Below are 16,939 nucleotides of genomic sequence, written 5' to 3' on the forward strand. Positions count from 1 at the left end.
GGATGCTTTTTACAACACCTACAGTTACAACGGTTTTATCCCCCCCCCCTACGACAATGGATAAAATCCGTTGTCGTTTTGCGTTTTTCTTGTAGTGCTCATTTTAGCCGGATAACTCCGGTGAGAAATAGATTTCCCAGTAAAAGCAACTAAACATGCATAATCAATATCACAATCATGATATAGAAGTAAATACAATGCATGCTTTCAAAACAAGGTTCTTTTCATCATTCATCAATTGGGATCCCGAGAAGAAGATATCATAGCTAATCCACCGACACACCCTATCGAGGTGGGGCTACTATCTTGCTCCTCTAGACTTTGAAGCCATTATATATGTAGCTCAGACGCTAGGCTCAAACAACCACCCAGGCCATACATATACAATCCCTCAAATCGTCTATTCGAACGTGTCCGTTCATTTCAAACTCAAAGGAATAAGTAATCAAGATGAATGCAACATGTAACATAATCAGGGCATTCATTATATCAAGAACTTATTCAAGTAATCAAAAGAAAGCACATAAGAGCACTTAAACAAACAAGTATGTGAATTGAGGGAACTCGATACAAACCATCTCGAGTTGTAATCCCAATCAAATTGTAGTCCACTTTTACCTTTCAAATGTGATGTCTAGGATGTCTTCAAACTTGTCAAAAACTGTACAATATCAAGCACCAAGCACAACTCAAAATCTGCTCAAGATCAACCCCAAACTTCAACAAGAATGCCAAAGGAAACTCTACCAACCTTGTGCTATCGTCTATCGGTTTCGACGTCGAGATTAATCAATTGAAATGTCCTGTTCAAGCACTGAAACAACAACATAACAAGCAAAGAATCATCAGCTAAGAGCTCATCCACTTCTAAGCTGAAGAATGATAGCAAATCATTCCAATTCAAAAGTTCGACAGCATTTCAGTATTACTTCGGCGATCCCGAACAACTCTAAATCATTTCTCACATTCATATCAGATGTTCAACAACTCAACTCAACATATCAGCAAGTATATATCAATCGAAACATATCTGGAAATCATAAGGACATGATATACACATCACTCTTAAACCAAACTTCAAGAACATCAAAGCTAGAAGATCAAAACCATCAAATTCATTCCAACTTCTGATCCCTGTCCATTTCGAATTCTCAAACCAACATGAAAGACAGAAAAACTTACATCAAATCGAAGGTCTTGTTGAGAGGATTCCAGAACATCTTTCGGAATCGAAAACGGATAGCCAGATCAAAAGATACGGCGATCTGAATATGAAAATTGCAAAGAAAAGCAAAGGGATCGATTTGCTCTGTTCTTCTTTCTCTCAACTTGTCTGAATTGATGCACATAATCCACGTACACCTGCTAACTAAGCACTTAAAATTCTGAACATTTCCCTTTAATCCCTCAACTATGCAATATTTGCAATTCAGTCCTTAATTCCTTCATTCATTCAATTTCAATCCTAATCAATTTAAGAATATTAGAATTTAAATCAAAACTCCAAATATTCCCAAATTAATTATTCTCGGATTAAAATTAAATAATTCCGGGCGTTACAATTTTTTTGTTCTTAATTGCAATATTAATTTGATATACTGTTTATTTGATTTAATTTGATGGAATTAATGGTGTTTGGGGTTGTGTCGTTTTTTATTTCGTTGTTGGTTGAGTGTATTGATCGCTCATTTTGGTTTCTTGCTTGATATCTATATATAATATGGTTTCATTTTTCTGATCCTAATTGCAATATTAATTTGATGTATTCTGTTTATTTGATTTAATTTGATGGAATTAATGGTGTTTTTGGTTGTGTCGTTTTTCATTTCGTTGTTGGTTGAGTGTATTGATCGCGCATTTTGGTTTCTTGCTTAATATCTATATATAATATGGTTTCATTTTTCTGTTCCTAATTGCAATATTAATTTGATGTACTGTTTATTTGATTTAATTTGATGGAATTAATGGTGTTTGTGGTTGTGTCGTTTTTCATTTCGTTGTTTGTTGAATGTATTGATCGCGCATTTTGGTTTCTTGCTTGGTATCTATATATAATATGGTTTCATTTTTCTGTTCCTAATTGCAATATTAATTTGATGTATTATGTTTATTTGATTCAATTTTATGGAATTAATGGTGTTTGTGGTTGTGTCGTTTTTCATTTCGTTGTTGGTTGAGTATATTGATCGCGCATTTTGGTTTCTTGCTTGATATCTATATATAATATGGTTTCATTTTTCTGTTCATAATTGCAATATTAATTTGATGTACTGTTTATTTGATTTAACTTGATGGAATTAATGGTGTCTGTGGTTGTGTCATTTTTCATTTCGTTGTTGGTTGAGTGTATTAATCGCGCATTTTGGTTTCTTGCTTGGTATCTATATATAATATGGTTTCATTTTTCTGTTCAAAATTGCAATATTAATTTGATGTACTGTTTATTTGATTTAACTTGATGGAATTAATGGTGTTTGTGGTTGTGTCGTTTTTCATTTCGTTGTTGGTTGAGTGTATTGATCGCGCATTTTGGTTTCTTGCTTGGTATCTATATATAATATGGTTTCATTTTTCTGTTCCTAATTGCAATATTAATTTGATGTACAGTTTATTTGATTTAATTTGATGGAATTAATTGTGTTTGTGGTTGTGTCGTTTTTCATTTCGTTGTTGGTTGAGTGTATTGATCGCACATTTTGGTTTCTTGCTTGATATCTATATATAATATGATTTCATTTTTCTGTTCCTAATTGCAATATTAATTTGATGTACTGTTTATTTGATTTAATTTGATGAAATTAATGGTGTTTGTGGTTGTGTCGTTTTTCATTTCGTTGTTGGTTGAGTGTATTGATCGCGCATTTTGGTTTCTTGCTTGATATCTATATATAATATGGTTTCATTTTTCTGTTCCTAATTGCAATATTAATTTTATGTACTATTTATTTGATTTAATTTGATGGAATTAATTGTGTTTGTGGTTGTGTCGTTTTTCATTTCGTTGTTGGTTGAGTGTATTGATCGCACATTTTGGTTTCTTGCTTAATATCTATATATAATATGGTTTCATTTTTCTGTTCCTTATTGCAATATTAATTTGATGTAATGTTTAGTTGATTTAATTTGATGGAATTAATTGTGTTTGTGGTTGTGTTGTTTTTCATTTTTTTGTTGGTTGAGTGTATTGATCGCGCATTTTGGTTTCTTGCTTGATATCTATATATAATATGGTTTCATTTTTCTGTTCCTAATTGCAATATTAATTTGATGTACTGTTTAGTTGATTTAATTTGATGGAATTAATTGTGTTTTTGGTTGTGTCGTTTTTCATTTCGTTGTTGGTTGAGTGTATTGATCCCGCATTTTGGTTTTTTGCTTCATATCTATATATAATATGGTTTCATTTTTCTGTTCCTTATTGCAATATAAATTTGATGTACTGTTTATTTGATTTAATTTGATGGAATTAATGGTGTTTGTTGTTGTGTCGTTTTTCATTTCGTTGTTGGTTGAGTGTATTGATCGCGCATTTTGGTTTCTTGCTTGGTATCTATATATAATATGGTTTCATTTTTCTATTCCTAATTGCAATATTAATTTGATGTACTATTTATTTGATTTAATTTGATGGAATTAATTGTGTTTTTGGTTGTGTCGTTTTTCATTTCGTTGTTGGTTGAGTGTATTGATCCCGCATTTTGGTTTTTTGCTTCATATCTATATATAATATGGTTTCATTTTTCTGTTCCTTATTGCAATATTAATTTGACGTACTGTTTATTTGATTTAATTTGATGGAATTAATTGTGTTTTTGGTTGTGTCATTTTTCATTTCGTTGTTGGTTGAGTGTATTGATCGCGCATTTTGGTTTCTTGCTTGATATCTATATATAATATGGTTTCATTTTCCTGTTCCTAATTGCAATATTAATTTGATGTACTGTTTATTTGATTTAATTTGATGGAATTAATGGTGTTTGTGGTTGTGTCGTTTTTCATTTTGTTGTTGGTTGAGTTTATTGATCGCGCATTTTGGTTTCTTGCTTGGTATCTATATATAATATGGTTTCATTTTTCTGTTCCTAATTGCAATATTAATTTGATGTACTATTTATTTTATTTAATTTGATGAAATTAGTTGTATTTGTGGTTGTGTCGTTTTTCATTTCGTTGTTGGTTGAGTGTATTGATCGCGCATTTTGGTTTCTTGCTTGATATCTATATATAATATGGTTTCATTTTTCTGTTCCTAATTGCAATATTAATTTTATGTACTTTTTATTTTATTTAATTTGATGGAATTAATTGTGTTTGTGGTTGTGTTGTTTTTCATTTCGTTGTTGGTTGAGTGTATTGATCGCGCATTTTGGTTTCTTGCTTGATATCTATATATAATATGGTTTCATTTTTCTGTTCCTAATTGAAATATTAATTTTATGTACTATTTATTTGATTTAATTTGATGGAATTAATTGTGTTTGTGGTTGTGTCGTTTTTCATTTCGTTGTTGGTTGAGTGTATTGATCGCACATTTTGGTTTCTTGCTTGGTAATCTATATATAATATGGTTTCATTTTTCTGTTCCTAATTGCAATATTAATTTGATTTACTGTTTATTTGATTTAATTTGATGGAATTAATGGTGTTTGTGGTTGTGTCATTTTTCATTTCGTTGTTGGTTGAGTGTATTGATCGCGCATTTTGGTTTCTTGCTTGGTATCTATATATAATATGGTTTCATTTTTCTATTCCTAATTGCAATATTAATTTGATGTACTGTTTATTTGATTTAATTTGATGGAATTAATTGTGTTTTTGGTTGTGTCGTTTTTCATTTCGTTGTTGGTTCAGTGTATTGATCGCGCATTTTGGTTTTATTGCTTGATTTCTATATATAATATGGTTTCATTTTTCTGTTCCTAATTGCAATTTAATTTGATGTACTATTTAGTTGATTTAATTTGATGGAATTAATTGTGTTTGTGGTTTTGTCATTTTTCATTTCGTTGTTGTTTGAGTGTATTAATAGCGCATTTTGGTTTCTTGCTTAATATCTATATATAATATGGTTTCATTTTTCTGTTCCTTATTGCAATATTAATTTGATGTAATGTTTAGTTGATTTAATTTGATGGAATTAATTGTGTTTGTGGTTGTGTTGTTTTTCATTTTTTTGTTGGTTGAGTGTATTGATCGCGCATTTTGGTTTCTTGCTTGATATCTATATATAATATGGTTTCATTTTTCTGTTCCTAATTGCAATATTAATTTGATGTACTGTTTAGTTGATTTAATTTGATGGAATTAATTGTGTTTTTGGTTGTGTCGTTTTTCATTTCGTTGTTGGTTGAGTGTATTGATCCCGCATTTTGGTTTTTTGCTTCATATCTATATATAATATGGTTTCATTTTTCTGTTCCTTATTGCAATATTAATTTGATGTACTGTTAAGTTGATATAATTTGATGGAATTAATGATGTTTGTGGTTGTGTCGTTTTTCATTTCGTTGTTGGTTAAGTGTATTGATCGCGCGTTTTGATTTCTTGCTTGATATCTATATATAATTTGGTTTCATTTTTTCTGTTCCTTGCAATATTAATTTGATGTACTGTTTAGTTGTAACATACGTAGTACTGTTTCAATCAACCTCCGATCCTATTCTATATTTTATCTACAGATATATTTTGACATGTTCCCTTCCCAGTTCAATGATCGATTCAACATGCTACCAGGAAATTTGTTGTGAATGCACAGATTCAAACTAATATTATGTACACGAGAGACACGTACGGGCCACCAGCGAAGATGCATAATTCGCATTGCAACCGGATGTAACTCTGATATGGAAACTAATTAATATCAGAAAAGGATCCATCAAACTTATGAAGACGAAAGGGCTTATCAAGGTGGGTCTTGGATATCATTCCGACTTAATTCGGCTACACAAACTGTTGTTGTGTAGATCGATCAGGTGATTGATTATTTTCTAATATTGGATTCTGATTGATTGATTATATAGCTCAGATTTGAACATGGAAAGTTGAGATAACTAGCCATAGTACTCAAGCATGGATTTTTATATATAAACTCTATTTAAAAAAATGGTTGACTTCGAAAGAGACCCCATCCCACATGCGCACGAGCGGCATGGACCTGAGGGAGGGAGCAACATGACCAACCCCCAGAACATACCTCAACAATATTTCAGCAGGAAATATGATCCACACGAGGATCGAACCCGCAACGTTAGAGAATTTCTTACCATGAAACCTCATACCTTACCAACTCGCCTATACCCCTGTGGGCTATATTAATTCTATTTGATTAAGAGGACGTGGTTTTAGGCTTAGGACCATGTCCATTTTAATAAAACTACATCATTTTAATCAAATTGAGTTTATTTTTTCGAAATTAATTTTTTTACTAAAGTCGTGTTGACCAAGTGGAAGAAGTAATTGAGGGACGGAGGCAACTACATGCCCCTTATGTGCTCCACTCCAGTTCTGGTTCCTCACGTTCTAGTTCTTCGCTAATGTTGTCAAAAAATTGTGATTTTCTTGATTTTGGAGAGAAATAAATTTAGTATAAAATAACTTAACATAAAAAAGTCTAACAAATCAAACAAACTTTACAAGTTTTATGTTATTTTATTTAATAAAATGAATATTAAAATCGTAACACTAAAACATACATACATATATATACATATATTTAAAAATACTTTCTAAATTTTCAAGTTACATAGTTTGTATTATAAAAAAATATAATTTTTAATTTTTTAAAATTATACCAATTAATTAACATAATAAATGAGCAATGAAAGGTCAAATTAATGGGGGAAATTCCTAAACTAGCTAAAACACAAAAACTTTATCCGTGAGACGGGTCAATTACCCAACTCATATTTACAATAAAAAGTAATACTCTTCTCCTCCAAAGTGTTTGTTTCCCCCCATGTATGCTTCATTGAGTTTTTATTTCCTAAAAAATCTAAGCTTACCGAGATTGGGGTGACTGAGAAGAAGTTTTTCGAAAGAGGAGAGCATGGAGCGATTCATTTTGGGCATGCGATTGATGAGATATATAGATGGTTGTGGCAAAGTTAAAGGACCAAAAGGTAGGGGGTAGAGACGCCTGATGGAGAAGAGTGAGACCCATTTCAACAATATATCGATGGCAACGCTCAGCGAAGCCGTTGTGTTCAGGTGTGTGGGGGTGGGGTAGTGAGTTGGGTTATGCCACACTGAGATATGTTATCTCAGTGTGGCATAACCCAACTCACTACCCCACCCCACACGCCTAAACACAACAGCTTCGCTGGGTGTCGCCATTGACATATTGTTGGAACGAGTCCAGTGTGGTTTAATAGCGCAAGAACCTTGCCACCGTTGTTAGGGTAAAAAGAGATAATTTTACGGTGAAAGTAATTTTCGGCCAAGGTCTTGTAGGCGGAGAAAACATGTAAGACATCATATTTTCATCGTAGTGGATAAAGCCATATATATTTAGAGCAATGATCGACAATAAATAAGTAATATTTTTAGCCATTTGAGTAGAGGACCAGAGAAGTCTAGAAATCTGAGAAAAGTAATTCGAGAGGTGACGACGAAGTAAGCGTTGAATCAGAAAAGGAAAGTTTATGACTTTAATTGATATTGCACGAGTTACAATGAAAATGCAAAAATGAACTAGACATGAGTGAAATATCCTTATTTGAGACAACACAACTGACAACAGCAGGGGTGGGATGACCCAAGCGTGAGTGCTGGAGGAACAGAGACTTAGTGTAAGTGGTGAGGGCTAGAGGCGAAGAGGAGGTGAGGTTGAGAAGTGGCCAAACATAAAATCTATTCTTACATGGACCCGTGAGTAGTAAAGCCTCCGTTCGCAGGTCCTTCATCTGAAAAGAAGAAGTGTTGTGAAAAATGCTCGCAAGGGTACGAGTTTCAAGTTTTAGTAAGTGATGAATCAAGTATCGTTCCCACAGGGAGTAAATTGAAATATTAAGTACTTGTAATTATAATAGTCAAAACTTTATCTAGAAAATCAAAATTTGAGAAGTTTGTAGAAAATTAAATAATCAAATGACTTTTAGCAGCACACACACAATTTTCAGAGAAAATATTAATCAGATGAAAATGGTCTAGATGTTTAGATTTCACCTGGTTTCAACAACAATCACTCCTAATTAATTTATTTTCATGAATTCCTATCAATTAATTGCCAAGAACACTTAAGTGTATTATTTCCCTCTCCCGAGCAACAAATCATATTTATCATCTACAATTCAATTCTAATATCTCTATTAAGAATCTATTTGTAGTGATCTATGCAAAACAATGTTCTTTTTAAAGCTTTGTTAAAATTATACACTCTCCCAAACTATATAAATAATTAACAGTGTAGTTTCTATTGGTCCTATTCAAAATCTCCTCTCCCGAGTGCCAGATTTCAAATAAATATTACAATTGAATTTATGGCCAGTAAATTGAAAAGACAATCAATTTAAAAAAAAACAATTAATCTAGAAGAAACTCAATCCAATAAAATAAAAAATTCATAATTGTGTCTACACCAGTTTTCATCTGACCTCTATGCTTTAAAAATTTAGTTCATAATAAAATTCTGATAAAAATAATTCATATTCAAAATTCAGACATCAATCCTGAAATAAGTACATAAAAGGAAGAAAACAAAGCCAAATCTTCGATGTCGTGTCCGGACTATCGATATCCGTCTTCGTTCTTCAAGTTGGCACAAAATTCCTTCAGAAATCTCCCACGATCAAATTCTCTGATGTACGCTCTTCTGTGTGTGGCGGCTCCCTTCTCTAATCAGATTAGAAAATCCTTTTATATGTTACACCAAAAGCCCATTAAAAATCCCATTAAAATTTCCTTCCCGGTATAATTAAAATAGCGACGTGGCGGCCGCTCCAAATAGTCAGGCGGGCGCGCCTCCGTCTCGCTCTTATTTTCCCATTCAAGCGCGATAGCACTACTCCCTTTCTTCTTCAGTATTTTCCCATTCAAGCGCGATAGCACTACTCCCTTTCTTCTTCAGCGCTTAGTGAAACGCTAACATTGAAGCCCAATAAAAACCCAATACTCTTTTTTTATTTCTTTTTCTTTATTGAAGCCCAATAAAAATCCAATACTCTTTTTTTTTAGTTCTTTTTCTCTTTTTTTCTCTCTCTACAGCTTTCTTTCTCATTTTTTTTCATTTCATTTCTCTTCTCAAATTCTTATTTTTCTTCTCTTTTCCACAACACTTCAATAATTTTCTACAACCACAAAACAACAAAACTCCGCATAAATCTGCTCGAAACAAATAATTAACAATTAAAATTATATATAAATTAAGTGTATAAAATACACTTATCAAATACCCTCAAACTTAGACTTTTGGTAGTCCCGAGCAAAACTATTAAAACAATAAACAAATCAAACATCACACCAAAAATATAAAATCAATTAATCACACCAACTGGTCTCAGATATCCAAAATTAATCCAAGTACAGTTAAATTTCTCAAGAGTTCTCGTGCGTGTGTGAATTACCAATCCTGTTTATCCATCTAGCTTTCGATTCACTAATGTAACAAGTTAGTTTCATAGAATCATCAAATCCGCTCTCTAGTTTCAAAACACCATCCACCAAATTCAACTTCTACTAACTAAGATCAATAATAATTTTCAAGCTATTTCATATTTATTTTTCATAAAATTACTGGATTTTGCACCTATTTTTATTTAGCCCCATTTTATCCGCAAACTTAGCTATAACTAAAGATATGATTCGAATTTCAATCCCATCATCTATAGCTCGGATGAAACATCAACCCCATTATTTTTTCCGCAAACTTAGCATGAAACAGTGAATAGAATTTCAAACACTTTCCAAGCCCGGATGAAGTTGTTATTAATTTTTCAAAAATAATTTTTTTTTCGCAACCCCATTTAATCCGCATACTTAGCCAAGACAAGGAAATTAGAATTTCAATTCTTCATCAATGACCCGGATGGAGTTATCATTAATTTATTGCCTAAATCATTTCTAAGCTCGTAGAAGTTTACCACGCCTTCAAGTATAAATCACCAAAGTTAAGAATCAAATCATCCAATTCACTCACAAAATCACAAAGTTTCTCTAATCACTAGGGTGTAAACAATCATGGTATAGTGCATAATTTTTGTGAGAACTCAAAGAAAAATTTCAACCATACTAGATTTAAATTTTATTTTCACCTCATTCATCGTCATAGACCAATTATCAAACAACAACACCAATATATCAAATATATACATCAACATAAAACTCAATTTCTCACCTCAATAAATTCAACTTCTTCAACTTCATACATGCAATAATACTATTTACCCCCCAAACTTATTAAAATCATTGTACTCAATGATTAAATTCAAGAAAAAGAATAAGGACTCGTACATTCGTTACCAAGCATCAGGAATCGACGTCATCATCATCATCTCCATAATCGTCATGAGCTCCATCGAAGGAATAACTTCAGCACTAAATCACGCAATCATGGTGCTCAGAAAACACGTTGCATGTATTTTGCTTGGTTCAGGGCTGCTTAGTGCTAGGAGGTTCGCTGGTGGTATGTGCTATCGCGCAAGGGGTGCTTGTTTGTGATGCACAGTTGGTAGCTTGTTGGCACATGAAGGAGAAGCTGGAACACACGTTAGCACATGGTAAGAGGCGCGTTTGAGCATGTGCAGGTGCTGCTGAAAGTTGGTTGGCGCATGATGGTGATTTGTGACAAAGCGCAAACCCGCATGAAGTTGGCGTGGGAATGAGCGCAATCGCGCATGTATGTTCGCTCATTAGCGCAAGGTGAAGCGCTAATGGTTTGCGCGTCTGCTCATGAAGGTTGCGCGGTTGGTGTTGCTCGTTTGCGCATGGTGCTGCGCTGAAGGGAAGCGCGTTTGCGCAGGTTCTTGCGCTAATGATGTGTGCATTAGCATGTGTGTTGCATTGTTGAGGGTAAATGAAGGCATAGAGAGTGCGCGGGGGCTCGAGAGAAATGGCGCAGGCGCGCCGTTTGTTCTCAGTTCAACATCAATTTCTTCCAGGAGCTGCGCGGGCGCTTCGATTAATGAGGCGGGCGCGCCGCTTGCTTGAATTTGAGTTTCTGGAGCCTGAAAATTTTTAAAAATTAACAAGAATTAAGCTTCAAAATTGATAAAAAAAAATACTGAAAAATAATAAAGAACAAAAATTCAATAAAATGAAAATAAAAGCAAATAAAATAAAAGCAAATGCTTGGGTTGCCTCACAAGTAGCGCTCGGTTTAGAGTCGTTAGCCCGACTTTCACCGTTTTTAGGTCTTTCCCTTCTCCTTCATACGCAGATATATTCCATGAACCGCCTTTTAGATTTTGCTTTCTTTTTTGTGGTCTTCTTCTTTGGTGAACTTGGCTCTATCTTCTTTGACGATTCAACCGCAAGATCAGCTCTTTGACAACCCTCTAGCTTCACACCCGACTCAATCAAGCACAATTTCTCAATGGGTGGATTAGGTGTCTTGATGAATCTGTTGAAAATGACTCGTTCGCCTTCCACACCCATTGACAATTCACCTTTTTTACCTCGATTTTTGCATCCGCAGTGGCCAAGAATAGTCTCCCAAAAATCAGCAGAGCACCATGATCCGCTTCTATGTCTCCCAAAAATCAGCAGAGCACCATGATCCGCTTCTATGTCCAAGATCACAAAATCCGCCGAAAATATAAATTTGTCCACCTTGAATAGAACATCTTCAACAATACCAAGTGGATATGTGATGCTTATATACACCAATTGCAATGAGATCATGGTTGATTTCATCTCTCTCAACTCCAAGGACCTGTAAATAGACAATGACATTAAATTAATACTGACCCCTAAATCACATAGTGCAGTAGTAAAATTAGATTCATCAATAGAACAAGGAATAGTAAAACTCTCTGGATCCTTAAGTTTTTGTGGCATCTTCTTTTGAAGCACGACACTACATTCTTCAGTCAAATTCACCACTTCATTCTCTAACAGCCTCCTCTTCTTGGACATCACCTCTTTGATGAACTTTGCATAGTTCGGCATTTGCTCCAAAGCATCGACAAAGGAAATGTTGATATGAATCTTCTTGAAAATCTCCAAAAATTTTGAGAACCACTCATCAAGAGTCTTCGTCTTGAACCTTTGGGGATATGGAAGTGGAGGCTTGTACATCGGTTTCTGCTCAGGCTCAATCTCCTTCTCCTCGACTTCCTTCTCTTCAACTATAGCTTTTTCAGTCCTTTCATATGGCTAAATTTCTTCTCTATCCACTTGCTTACCACTCCTCAACATGATAACATTGCACTGCTCCTTCGGATTTACCTCTGTGTTGCTAGGAAACTGGCCTCTGTTGTTATCTTTCAAGGCATTCGCCAGCTGCCCAATGCTAGTCTCCATGGATTGAAGTACAACACCCATGTTGGCCACGTGCGTCTCTAAGCTGTCCAGGCGAGTCTCAGTCCTTGCCATCCTTTTATTCGATTCCTGCACAAAATTACTAACAACGTCCTCCAAAGATGGCTTACCCTCACCCTAAATTGTACTGTTTTATCCCGGAAGAGGATTCAACACATTTTTATTGTTAGCGTAAGAAAAATTTTCATAATTTCTCAAACCTGGGTGATAAGTGTTGGGAGCAGGATTACCTCTATAGCCTCCATAACCTCGGTAGCCATTAGGATTTATATAATTCGCTTCTTTTGGGGGATATGATCCTTCACTAGCGATGGAAATTCCAGCTGAATCTGCAACATTCACCTTATTCAAAGAAGCTACTTGCAATGTCAGTGCAGACAATTGGGCAGTGATAAAAGTGAGAGGATCAACACTATATACTCCCACAGGATTCTTGGCACCTATACGCTCAGATGGCCATTGAAAGCTATTTATCGTCATTTGCTCCAATATATCATAGGCCTGACAGGGTCCTTTGCAAAAATAGTTCCTCCAGCCGCAGAGTCCACCGACAATCGAGTAGGTGCGTTCAGAACATTATAGAACAACTCGATTTGCTCCCAATCTGCAAATTTATGGTTAGGACAATGTCTAAGTAACTCTTTATACCTTTCCCATACCTTGTAGAGTTGTTCAGAGTCCATCTGCCTAAAGGTGTTGATTTCAATGTTCAGTTGGGTGGACTTGGCAGGTGAAAAATATTTTGCAAGAAATTTTTCTGACATCTCCTCCCATGTTGTAATGCTCCCTAGCGGCAGTGATTGTAGCCAATTTTTGGCTTGGTCCTTGAGAGAAAAAGTAAATAACCGTAAGCGTATAATATCCTCAGAAACACCATTAAATTTTACCGTGTCTGTTATCTCCAGGAAAGTGCGCAGGTGTAGGTGAGGATCAGCAGTTGCACTCCCATTAAACTGGTTCTGCTGAACCATGTTGATCAATGCAGGATTTAGCTCGAAATTGTTAGCATTGATAGTTCCACGAGCTATTCTAGAGTAGTAAGCCTGGATTACTGGCCTGAAGTGATCTCTGATGGGCACCAGGGGAGCTTGATTAATGTACTCTTCAGCCATGTTCAGTTCTTCTTCTCTCCTTACTCTTCTCAAAGCACGTGCAGTTCGCTCGATCTCCAGATCAAAAAGTAGAGAATTTGCACTTTGAGATCTTTGCATAAACTGCAATTAATAACACAAGGAAATCAATCAGTAAATTTAAAATAAAATAAAATAAAAGCTCTAAATTAAAACTTAGACTAATTGGTAACAAGACTAAACAAAATAAAAATTTACTCCCAGGCAACGGCGCCAAAAACTTGTTGTGAAAAATGCTCGCAAGCGTACGAGTGTCAAGTTTTAGTAAAGTGATGAATCAAGTATCGTTCTCACATGGAGTAAATTGAAATATCCAATACTTGTAATTATAATAATCTAAACTTTATCTAGAAAATCAAAATTTGAGAAGTCTGCAGAAAATTAAATAATCAAATGACTTTTAGCATAACACACACAATTTTCAGAGAAAATATCAATCAGAGAAAAATGGTCTAGAGGTTTATATTTTTCCTGGTTTCAACAACAATAACTCCTAATTAATTTATTTTCATGAATTCCTATCAATTAATAGCCAAGAACACTTAAGTTTATTATTTTCCTCTCCCGAGCAACAAATCATATTTATCATCTACAATTCAATTCCAATATCCCTATTAAGAATCTACTTGTAGTGATATATGCAAAACAATGTTCTTTTTAAAGCTCTGTTAAATTATACACTCTTCCGATCTATATAAATAATTAACAGTGTAGTTTCTATTGGTGCTATTCAAAATCTCCTCTCCCGAGTGCCAGATTTCAAATAAATATTACAATTCAATTTATGGCCAATAAATTGAAAAGACAATAAATTCTAGAAAAAAGAATTAATCTAGTAGAAACTCAATCCAATAAAATAAAAAATTCATAATTATGTCTACACCAGGTTCCATCTGACCTCTAGACTCTAAAAATTTAGTTCATATTAAAATTCTGATAAAAACAATTCATATTCAAAAATCCAGACATCAATTCAGAAATAAGTAAATAAAAGGAAGAAAACAAAGCCAAATCTTCGATGCCGTGTCCGGACTATCGATCTCCGTCTTCGTTCTTCAAGTAGGCACAGAATTCCTTCAGAAATCTCCCACGATCAAATTCTCTGATGTACGCTCTTCTGTGTGTGGCGGCTCCCTTCTCTAATATGATTAGAAAATCTTTTTATATGTTACACCAAAAGCCCATTTAAAAGCCCATTAAAATTTCCTTCCGGGTATAATTAAAACAGCGACGGGGCGGCCGCTCGAAATAGCCAGGCGGGCGCGCCTACTTCTCGCTCTTATTTTCCCATTCAGGTGCGATAGCACTACTCCCTTTCTTCTTTAGCGCTTAGTGAACCGCTAACATTGAAGCCCAATAAAAACCCAATACTCTTTTTTTATTTCTTTTTCTTTTTTTCTCTCTACAGCTTCCTTTCTCATTTTTATTCATTTCTCTTCTCAAATTATTATTTTTCTTCTCTTTTTCACAACACTTCAATAATTTCCTACAACTACAAAAACAACAAAACTCCGCATAAATCTGCTTGAAACCAATAATTAACAATTAAAATCATATATAAATTAAGTGTATAAAATACACTTATCAGGAGGATAATAAGGAGATATAAACACGATTAGTGAGACATAACTGAGCGACAAAAGAAAAAATTTCTTCATGGAGGGAACACATAAGGTGTTAGACAGTAACAAGGATGACAAGGATGTAGGCAAATTAATGGTGCCAGTGTGTGAGATAGACAAACCAGAACCGTTCCTGACAACAATATTGTTGGGGCCATTGTAGGTCGAGTGCAGAGAAAGGTTTGCCAAGTCCGTGGTGACATGATGAGAATCCCCGAAATCCAAAATCCATTCAGCTGGACTAGGATTAGGGAAAGGGTGGGAAGTAGTATGGGCTTGGGGAGTGTTTTAGGCTGGATGTGGTGGGTGAGGCTGGGGCACAGGGTTCCAGGGCCGATATTGGTAGGCGGTGTAACACTTGGCATAGTGGCCGGGGGTTCCAGAGATCTGGCAGAGGCCAAGGTAGGGCTTTGGCTTGTGGTTAGGGTTGGATTGACGTGGTTGCTAGGGGCCATCAGGGCAATTATCTCAACCCTAAGGACCACCAAGCGAACGATTCTGGCAAAGAAAAAAGTTGGACGGTGGCTGGTTGCTAGACCGAGAGGCAGCAAATGCAGTGGTAGGAGTGATGGATATCGGAGCTTTGGCATTGAGTTTGGCCTCAAAGTGTATAATATTTTCATGGAGTACATCAAAGGAGACAGGGGAGTCACGTGCTTGGATGGCATGGGAGAGCTCTTTCAAGTTTTCATCAAAACCACTTATCACTTTGATGGTAAGGTCTTAATCATATATGACAACATTCATGAAGGAAAGGGCATCAAAAATGGCTTTGATGACGTGCATGTAGTCATTGATAGACATTGACCCTTTCATCGGATTGGAAATTTGAGTCTTGAGATGCAGGATACGGCCATGACTGGGAGCCACATAGGTTTTAGCCAAGGTGGTTCATGCATCATGAGAAGTCTTTGACACAGCGATAAAAAGGATTAGGGTTGGTGAGAGAGCAACAATAATACCGATTAGCAGCAATCGATCCTGAAAAACCCAAAAGTTGTTGTCCGGATTGGAGACTAGGATGTCGTTCCTAGAGATGGTGAGAGGTGGGCGTGGTCTTGAACCATCCACATATCCCAAGAGATCGTAGCCGATGAGTAGTGACTGGAATTGAAGTCGCCATGCCAGGTAATTTGTGTAGGTAAGTTTAAAAGGGCTTTGGGTGACCACGTTAATGGCGATAAGATTGAGCAATCCAAGTGGTGGAGGATCACCGATGTAGTGACAATTGGTAGCGCTTAATCGTGTCACGCCCAAATTACCCGACTCAATCAGATAAACAAATAATGCAGTAGTGTGAGTAATAATCGTTCCCACGCGGAAAGGTTAATTTAATGTGTTCTAAATAAACTAAAGGGGGGTTTTTGAGTTTTGGAATTAACTACTAAAAATTGAAGCAATTAAAAAAAATTATTATCACTATCATGCAAGATTGAAAATTAAACTGGAAAAATCAATAAGAGACAAGCCTTGGTATCGGTCGGCTACACCCTTGATATTCATTCATTCAATCATCGATTCCCTAAAGATAATTAATCCTATCAAATATTCATCATTGAAAATCAAATTCATGTTTCACCTTAATCTTAGTTAATTAGATACCAGCGTTCTAGATTAACCCTTACCAATAAATTTACCCGGATTCCAGCGATCTAGATTTAAATCTAAGGTAGCATTCAAATGAGTGAAACTGATGAAGCTAGACAACACAAA

Source organism: Henckelia pumila, chromosome 4, assembly GCF_033568475.1.
Source record: "Henckelia pumila isolate YLH828 chromosome 4, ASM3356847v2, whole genome shotgun sequence".
NCBI lineage: Eukaryota > Viridiplantae > Streptophyta > Magnoliopsida > Lamiales > Gesneriaceae > Henckelia > Henckelia pumila.